Source organism: Coturnix japonica, chromosome 13 (genome assembly GCF_001577835.2).
Source record: "Coturnix japonica isolate 7356 chromosome 13, Coturnix japonica 2.1, whole genome shotgun sequence".
Lineage (NCBI taxonomy): Eukaryota > Metazoa > Chordata > Aves > Galliformes > Phasianidae > Coturnix > Coturnix japonica.
The window spans coordinates 617034-627413 of record NC_029528.1 but is presented as its reverse complement, the minus strand read 5'-3'; positions in this window follow the sequence as shown (position 1 = coordinate 627413).

Sequence of the window (10380 nt, the reverse complement as noted above, 5' to 3'; positions counted from 1 at the left end):
AGGGGCGGGCAGACCCAGGGAGAGATGGGTTTAGTGCACACCATTATCAGACAGAGAATGTGCAGTGACACAGTGGGGGCACACAGCAGTTGGGGGCCACATGGGTGCAGTGCTGTGCATATCCAGGGAGCCCTTCCCTTCCTGCTCACTGGTGGGAGTTGGAAGGGTGAATGAGGGCTCCCGCAAGGCAGGTGCATGGTGAAGGTTTGAAGTTGTGGCTGCCCTTGGTGCAGACCAGGAGACACTCTGCAGCCTTCATTGCAAGACAGCCCTATTCCACAGCCTCATTCCTATTCCTTAGGCAAAAGCACTGAGCATCCACAGATGGTGTCACTGCAGTTCAAATGGCTCTAACAGATTCCTCACAGTCCCTTGTGCCCTTAAATCATATACATGTAGATTTGCACGTTAAGCTGCCTGACAATCACGCTGGTCTCATGGGAATAGATAAGGATAAAGCAGCATCAAGTCATGCTTTTTTTGTGTGTGCTTTCTTGTGTTTTTTTTTCCTCATAATGGAAATAGAGCTATTATCAGAACAACATGACATTAAGTAAATGATATTACTGCAAATATCCACCAATTTCCATAATGCTTCAATGCTGCATTTCCATAATTTCATACACTCCTCTTTTTCTTTTTATTTAATGCCACTTCTTGCAGACAGGAGCTCAGAGTTGGGGTGGTTCTACGTGCTGAGGCCATCAGCCAACAGTGAAGGTGCAAACACACCCCTGTGCTACCCAGCACTGCTTTCTCCAAACCCAAAACTGGGGCAGCTCTGCTGAACTTATCCATTAGCTTCTTGCCTGCAAGTGCCAAAGCACTGCCCCATATAGCAGAGCCTCTGAATCACTTCATCCTGCACAATTCCAGTCCATTCCCAGCCTACACACGCAGGGGCAGTGCTAGCAGAGCCCTGGGAGCACTGAGCACAGCCCCCAGCACCTGCTAACAGTGCTATGGGGCCCAGAGCACATGGCTCTCTGCTCACAGCACTGCCTGAGCATCCAGCTGATAGGACACATAAGGTCTGTAGATGGATCAGCAGAAAGCAGAGTCACTGCAGAGGGATGCATCCCATCACTAGCATTAACTGGGAATTTCAGTCTTTTTACTCAGGGTGTCTTATGGAAAGTCTTAATAGTAGCACAAATTTGGATCCACACAGGAGTCTCAACCACAAACTGCCTTCCAGTCTCATGTGAAGGGTCAAGGCAGTGAATTAAGTTCCCACATCTGCTACAAGTTAACATGAGGAGCTACAGCTCAGAAAAGCACTGGGTCCTACGCTGACCTTTACATCCACTTTTATTGCAGTCTCTCACTTCTACAAGAACTGTCCCCACAAGGAGAGGCTGTGCTGGGCAGCCCCAGACCTGCTGATGCCCCTCAGGGAACTGCATCCTTGTGTACAACACAGGAGGAATTCCAGTTGCTTTGTCAGCTACCTGCAAGCAAATCATATCTCTGTTTTACCCCCTGATCAAACACACTCAAAATGCATTGTGTCGCTTACTGTACTTTTTATCTAATCACTCACACGGCGAGATTTGTCTTCCCTAATTGAAAATCAGTGCAAGCAATTCCACAGTGCGTTTCCCTCTGCGTGCGGATCTGGGACTCAGTAACAAGGAACTGCAGTAACAGCAACCTCAGCATTCACCTTTTGTGAATGTTTTGCAAATGAAGCATCTTCAAACATTGCAGAGCTAACCCGAACTAAGGGGAAAGCTGATTCATCTGAGGAATCCAGCTGATATTCCAAGCTCCCTCTCCCAGGCACTGATGCTGCTGGGAAGCTTCTTCAGTCCACACTCATTATCAGTCCCTCAGAGCACCTCCAGCTGCTGCTGTCCTTACAGCCCTTGCACTGATGGATCTGCTCCATCTTTGTTCCAACATTTCTATCCTCCCAGCCCTACACTGACATAATTTTATTATCCTCGGGCTTTGCATGGCTTTTTAATTATCGTTATTATTTATACAGCGCGGCACACACAGAAAAATTTAATCGTGTTGTTTATATGAGCTAACCTGATAGACTAATGGGAAAATTAAGCATTTCCTTCCCACCATTGGCACAAATGCAATTTCTTTCCTCGCTCTCATTAGCACAGTGTTAATATAGAACCCGATGTTGCTGGAGGTGGAAGTCTGTTTTCTCCAAAGGACAGGTAAACCATAACATACGACAAATCCCTCCCGCCTCAATCCCTCGCTGAATGTGCTTCAGTCCTGTCGTGGAATAATTAACAATGGAACCAAAGAATCAAGTCTAGAGTAATGAAAAAACATGAGGAGCTGTTAGGGAGCTCAGGAAAAAACGTATTGAAGAAAGTAAAAATGAATCACTGGGAATACGGCACAGAACTTCAGACAAAATGGTTCTGGTTTTCACACCACTGTGTTCCACAACAACAAAGAAAAGCCAGAAGACGCCACTGATAAACATTCACACTGTTGTACGTCTACAGAGTTTCTTTGGAAGTCTTTCAAATTATGAGTTTGAAATCAGTTCTCCAGCTGATCACCAAGAGAAGGTTTCTTCTGGTCTATAAAACTGAGCACCAAACAGAAACTTATCCAAAACTGCCCAGGCAGAACATCTCATTGTTGCACAGATTCCCAAAGGCACAAGGTAGCTACCCAGGCCCATCCCTTTATTGTCTGAACAGTAATGGAATAATTAAGCAGTTCTACTCTTCCCTAGAAAGACAAATATGCTTCAAAGGAAATAGAGATGATTGCAGCGTGGAACAGCTGAGCAGCAGCAGCGTGTGATCCATGATCTGCACATTCCATCTGCCTGTTGCAGACATGCTGAAGCCCTCACACCTAACGATATCCATTTATGAATACTTCCCAACTGACATTTCTGGAAACACTGATCTGCTTCTGCTGTGTCTCAGTGGGACAAAGGCACAGGTCATTAAGAAAAGTGCACTGTAAGTAGGTAATGAAAGCCCATTCAATGCAATCATACAGTAGCAAGCATACAGGATTAGGATGTGGATTACACATTAAGGATAAGAATTTTTCAGGACATGTAATCTGTTCAGGAACAAAGCTGAGTTCCGTCTCTCCTTTCAGGCCAGGGCAGCCCTGCACTGGCCTTTACTTCAGCTCTCTCAGCTGACTGAGAAGAGAGCAGTCCTCCCTTGATGACTAGAAGAGCTGACCCTAGAGATACAGCAGTTTTTAAATGAAAGTGACCTATTCCATGACAAGGCAAATCATTACTTGAGAGAACAGAATCCCAGTTGGAAAGAATGCGCAAAGAGAAGGCCAGCCCTGGTCTGTAGGAGGCAGAAACAATAAAGGAGGTGCAAGGGAGAGGACAGCTTCTGATCCCAAGGTTATTTCAGGTGAGCAATGTCAGAAGGAGCTGCAGGCTTTGGTTGGATTGCCGTGCTCAGATACCTGGAGCACATAATGGAAGTTTCCCTGGGAGGCTCTAATTAGGCACCCATCATTCCCATATGTTCCAGTTTCACAAGGACAAAGGTACACGGGTTGCTCGCTGGGCACAGATTGCCACTGCTGTGGAACACCCCTCTGGGCACTGCCTGGGAAGGAACTGCACTGCATGAATCTATTCAGGTTCATCATCAGGTGTCTGCTCACTGTGCAGGGCTGTACCAGCGCTTGGTTACAATGAAAGCTTTAAAAGAAGGGTAGTACCACTTCAAGGGTAACGGAATTCCATGAGGAGAAAGAATATTAGCTTTAGAGGTCTAAAAACCCCAAGACGCTGCTCTGAGGCCAGCTGTGACTCATCTGCTCTGCAAAGACCAGGTTATGATTTTCAATTGCAGTCTTTGACAACCATGATTAATTTGATTGGATTTTGTTACGTTTCTGCAATTTTCTGGTATTAGATTATATTAATTAAAAATAAAAGAAAGAAAGAGAGAGAGAGACAAGGAAAGGAGTTTGCCTCCCCCAAACCTCATACAGTGGAAGCCTTCTGCATAAGGGCTTTTAATGCAAGCCTATGTACATTTTCAATTGGATGATCTATGACATAATGAGATCTGTCAAGCAGAAGTCATCTCACTGGAACTGAAATATGACTTGACATCCACATTACCCAGCACAGAGCAGATAGATATTGCTATTAGAGAAGAGGTGACAAAAATGTCCCATTCATGGAGAGCAGTGGTCACATTTCATTGTAATGTGAATGGGAATCATTTGGCACTTTAATCAGTGCCATCTCCCATGCTGAGAAGTGGTAATGGAGGAGCTGTGCTGCTCTGTGCCTCTCATACAGAGGGCTGCTCTATGGTGCTGAGAGAAGAGGTGCATCGGGAGGGCTGAGGAGAGATGCTATCTGGGAGTCACCCGCTTCTGGTTACCACTACAGCATCAAAGCTAACATACATGACAAACTACATTCATTGCATTCCCCGCCTCAAAAAGCCATTCCCTCTCTTCTGTCTTAATTCATTCCCTGAGCACATAACACAGACAGTGCTTCCCAACCCCTATGTCCCATCTTTCTCCCTCCAAACCACAGCAAATCTCTGTCTTCATCATCTCCAGAGGCCATACCATGAAGAAAAAGAGAAAACTAAGCATTCCTCATCACAAATCCAACATCTCCACATCGTCTTCCTTCCTATGATTTGAACTCTGTCAGGACATCTCTGAGGGGTCAGCAGTACAATGTGGCTGCTTAACACCATCCCTGTGCCCATCTCAGGTTACCCAGCACTGCAGGTTTGGCTGCAAACACAGAAGTGAGGTCGCCTGTAGGGCTCTGCCAGCAGTGGGGCTTTGCTCCTGGAGAAGAGCTCTGTGCTGGAGCAGGATGTGCTCCAAGGGGTTTGAGCGAATAATTGCTGTCTGGGGTGGGAAATGCTGCAGAGATACCCTTCGTTTGTGTAATCCTCTCAGAGATCTGAGCTGTATTAAGTAATCATCTGTGCTCCCCCTTCAATGAGTTCTGCTGGAGATGAGGGATAGATACATAAAATATGACTTCATTATAAAATATGCAGGAACCATAAGGTCCACAAATATTTGGCTCTCTCCAGAAGTGATTTGACAAAGAAGATTAAACTTCTTGTTACGCTATTCCCTCGTTAACAGTCCACTTAATATTTGACTAATCATTACGCAGGATCAAAGAGGACCAGAAAATATCCCCCAACTCTGTACAGAAAGAATGAGGGCACGTTCAGACAGACTGGCTGACATCAAAGCTCCTGCCCCTCAGCACCATCAAAGTGAGATTTCATCTGTTGCAGCTGCACTCATCAGTGCTGGCAGCACAGCAGGGAGCAGTGGGGCAGTGCTGGTGGCATGTGCTGCCCACCCTATGGCTGAGCACAGTGTTCCAGCTGGTGGAAGCAACCTTATCCAATCAGGGTCTCCATCTTTTAAACCAGTAAAATCAGCAGGCCCCCACAGCTCACTGCCATAACATGCAGTTACATGCACCTTTCCGTGGGGCACCTCAATCAGAGAATGCTTGGGGTTGGATGAGTAAAGACCCATAAAGGCCCTTGGGTCTCACTCCCCTTGGTGAGCAAAGACACCTACAGCTCCACTGGTACTCAGAGCCCCCTAGCCTGACCTGGGCTGTCTGCTGGGATGGGTACTTCTGCTTCTCTGGGCACTCTGTGCCAGTGCCTCACCACCTTTATAATAACCTTTTCCTACCCTCAGTCTAAATCACTCCTCTTTTAGTCTTAAATCAGCTCTGCTTCTGCTCCTTTTGCCTTCAGCATGTGCAGACTCAGACCATAAACAATCCAATAAGCCATAGCTCACAATATCTCCTTAAAGCAATATTTTAATACGTGGAGATTCATTTTGGTACCAATTCAGTTCAAAATCATATTTATCTCCCACTAAGTGGAAATAAAATATTCATGCCAGAAGCAATATTCTGATATTTTCTGAATGGAATATGCCCCACAGAGCCAGCACACAGAGCTACTCTTGCATGCTGTTCTCCACCATCACCCCAGCAGCCACCAGCACCTCCCAGTAATAGCACTGGCTGTGAAGTCCCCAACCTTCTCTGCCCACCAGCAGACATAACCTGTTGGGGGAACAAAATCACAAAATCAATGCTACATTTATTCTGCACTTAACACATCTCTTTCATTGATTGTACCACTACAGACTGTTGAAGCAGATCAAGGAAAGATCTAAATGTTGAGGAAGTTATCAATCTGTGTAGTGAAGGTAATGCTCCAGATCTAAGCTGCTGGATGGATTTCCATGCTAGCCCTTACATTTAACTAAAACAGGAATGGTTTCACGTAGTACAAAAACCCATTCTCAGTTACAGGATATTATATGCTGCTGGTTCATAAAGGGCAAATAAGCTAAAAAAAACTTGTTATTCACAGGAATCCGAAGATTAAAACAGAGCTGAGTCAATCCCGGCTTACATTTGTATTAAGGATCTGTAGGTTGATAAACTGAATGACCCATGATTGCAGAGAAGGGCAGGAGGAGCTCAGCCTGAGGCCCCCTGAGCAGAGACCACCACCAATGGACTTCCTGCACTGCCAGAAGCTTCCCGGCTCTTTCTGCTGTTGGGAATTCATCTACATGACTGGCACAGGAGGGTATTTCTGTAATTACTGCAGTGAAGGGGAATAGTTCCAGAACTGCTTAGTGCTGAAACAAATCACTGTATTTACTGTAACTGCCCACTTTACAGCACCTCTTCTTTTTTAAGTCAGCTCAGATCACTCCTGAAGACCTTGTTTTTCAGGTTATTCTGCTAACAGAACTGAACATAGAGAGCTGCAGGTCATTACTAGTGCTCAGGACTGGGTTCTGCCCCAAGAGAGGACAAACCACCTCCTGCTGCCAGCCCTCCTATCCCAGAAGCTCCCTGCAGCCAAACAGATGCTGGCTGTGGTGCCAGCTGAGCTGCACCCTGTGTGCCACAGACATCACTTTGAGGGCTGACAACCCTGGTAGGTGTGACTGCAGGTAGCCGATAGATATGAACTGAAGCAGACACAAAGCACACTTTCTTTTTCCTTTTTCAACATTTTTAAGTCAAGATGGGATGGGATACATGCACAGCTGATGGCAAATCTGTCTAAAATTTCCAGTGTCTTTGTGGCTGAAGCTGTCTTGAAGGCTAAATTACCCTAATACAAATAAGGCAAATAAAAACTGATTAATTGAATCAGAGTTGTGCAAAGCAAACTGCACACATTCCTCAGCACAATCCCTGCCTCGTAACTGCAGCCAGGCATTCCGGATTAGATTTATTTTGTGTTATGTCAACATAATCATGGCTACATGGCTGCAATCCACCGCAATGATATTTCGGGGTGGGAAATCTGCATGTCTGCAAGTTTTGTAATGACCTTTTTATTGCACTCCTGTAGTTTCTAGAATTTCTAAAAGTGGGTATTAGCATAATGCTCATAAAGAATATTAATAGGCTACAGCAGAATAATCCGGGCACATAGCAGCCCCAAGACACAGCATAGAGTACTGGAATGGTGCTGCAGACATGGCAGCTCTGTGGGGCACTGCCAGGTCACCACCATCAGCACATGGGGCAGCAGTGCCCCACAGAGCCTCATGGAAAGACAATGTTGTGGTCACAACACTCTGATCACCATTCCAGCTTCATGAAGCCACTTGTCTGTTGGCTCTGGAGAATGATCTCAGTGCAAGAAGCCCCTTGTAGTACCATCAGTGGTACATCTCCCTCCAGCACTGCTTGCTAATGCAGTGCTGATTTCTGTGCCCACACTGCCCGCAACACACAGCAATGAGCTCTGCCCCTGCTCTGCTTTCTTGCAAGCCAGCCCAAGCTGCCCCCCACCCACACAGAAACACCATACAGAAACATTAACAGCTTTTGAGTTTGTTGCACTCCGCCATGCAGCAAGGTGGGTGATTCCTGCTGCCAAGAGCTGTACTGGAAGAGCAGACCCAAGTGAGTTCTCTGGGTGAGATTGCTGAGAATGAAAGTACTGGGACACCTTATGCCGAAGTGGAACCATCATCAAACAGCACAGAGCTGGTGTGGTGAAGCTGAGCTCAGAGCTTTTGTAAATGAAGAAAGAGGAGAGGGAAATTCCAGCTGCACAGAAGATGAACTGCCCTGCACCTTTCTGGGCACAGACATCGATATCAATCAGCACTTTGCTGCTGTCTGATGTAAACGTTGTTTGACATCTGCAGAATCTGACTTCAGGATTTCACCTATTTTAGCCACCACAAATCTGCAATTCTTCATCATTTACTGCTGCCCAAACAATCCTCCTCCATTGCCCCGACTGTGCTGCCTTCCCATGGCGCTCTCGCTGTTCACACCAATTAATGCACGGATTCCAGCAGGTTAGCTGCTTCTTTCCTCCTGGGAATGATATATTCAATTACCACCAACAGATGTACATATGAGGGGGAGCAAAACAAATGCTTTTTTCTTTCTGCTCTGCACTTTGCTGACTGTCTTCACCTCAGTTTTATGCACCAGGTTTTGTGTTAGAAAAAGCAAACCAGCTGTTCTCCCCCCAACCTATGCATTGCATTGTCCATCCTTTAAAATTCTCCTGTGACTCTGGGCTGTGGCTCACTCTAACAATGCAGGGAGTGGTGCCAGCCCTCACCTCGGTCACCTGTTACCAGGGGAAGGCTGTAGTCCTGCCCTGTGCTGGGTCACAAATGCTACACTATGAGCACTCGGGGACAATGTGTGCAAATGAGGATCCTTGGGAATTCAGTGCCTGATCTAAAGGGAGGTAAATGATTATCACAGTATCACAGCCTGTCTCTACAGCTCCTGTGACAGTTTTGTCTGTGGATTTTTTTGGTTGCTTGTTTTTGTTATTTGGTCAATGTTAAGCTATCCTAATACCCAAACCGGGTCTTCTCATCCACCAGAACCCCCTTCAGCTCTCAGCCATCCATCCCCATCCTACACCCCGCAGCCCATCCCTGCCTTTCCAAGGAGCTGCCAGCAGCACCCAGCTCCCCCAGCTCATAGCAGCATTCCCGGTGACACAACAGCACTGGCACACACACAACTGTCTCATCCTGCTGCCCCAGTCACCAATTGATCAGCCACCTTCATTCTGCAGCCTCACAACCTGCAGGTGATGGAGCATGCCAGAATCATTTTTCCTTCCTGTTTGAAAACCCAACAGGGTCGCACAGTGGTGACTGTATAAATACCACATCTTCCTGGGAAAGGCTTTAGAGAGTAATTTCAAAATGACAGGTTCTGTGCCTTCCAGAAGCCCACACCAATGTACTTTGCTATGCCCAGAAGGAGACTGAGCCCGGTGCTCCTCTGTGTGCTGCCACAGCACCGTTACTCAGACAGAAATCCATCCCTCCTTACTCCTGTAAGGATCAGACCAGCAAGCCTTTCAAACCAGCCTTGTTGTTTTGGCAGCTTATCTCTGCGTACAGAAACCAATTATTGCTGGAATGCATTCAGGTTTTGTTCAGCTTCATTTCGAAGCTCCAGCAACCCCTTCTCTGCACTGCTGTTCCTGGATTGCTTAAAGGACATGGTGGCTGAAGAGCCAGAATGGATCTCATTGGTAAGGAAACGCTGGACATTTCCTCTTAGCATTAACACAGAAATGCTTCCTTAAATACCTCAAGATACACAACCACCACCTGAGCTCCATTGCACTCTGAAGGACAGCATGCAGGCAGACTGTGGTGCACGAGTGAGCGGAGAACACTCTGATATGGCCCTTCTTGCTCACCTACACACAGCACAGACCAGTGTTTGTACCCCAGCTCCTCCCTTTCTTTTGTACTTTGTATATATAACTACATTTATGACAGAGAAGAAAAAATTCCTTGAAAAATATTAAACTTGCATGGTTTGAAGTGGAAATGTTCTAACAAACTCTGGAGCAGGTTGGTTTGATGCCTCAGTGCTTTGATGTATGTTTGGATGAGGACAGCTCTAAAGTTTAAAAACACTTCTGCTGATTTCTCTCTTCTTGTGCTTTCTCTATGCACAGCTGTGTGTCCCAGCTTTGAAGGAAAGCTGTGTGGTCATGGCAGAAACCAGCACAAGAAGTCAGTATTGCAATGCCAATGAGCACTGCAGGAAGAGCTGCTGGATGGCAGCTGACACAGCTGCATTGATGGGAGAGGGAGAAGAAACTGCACTGAGCCTGGACTGTGATAAGGACATATGCCGCCTCATTTCAAACTGCTTTACCAGTAGCTGTGCAACTTGGTAGCAAGTAAAAAAGTCCACATGTTCTGCTGGATAATGTTCTGCTCATCCACCGTGTGATTCTGCCCTTCTGCTGATGAGCATAAACTCATAGACTTGATGTGAGGGCAGAGCTGTGAGCTGAAACAGGTTAACTGGGCATCCTGTTCTGCAAGGCAATGTAACTCAGCATAGAGATC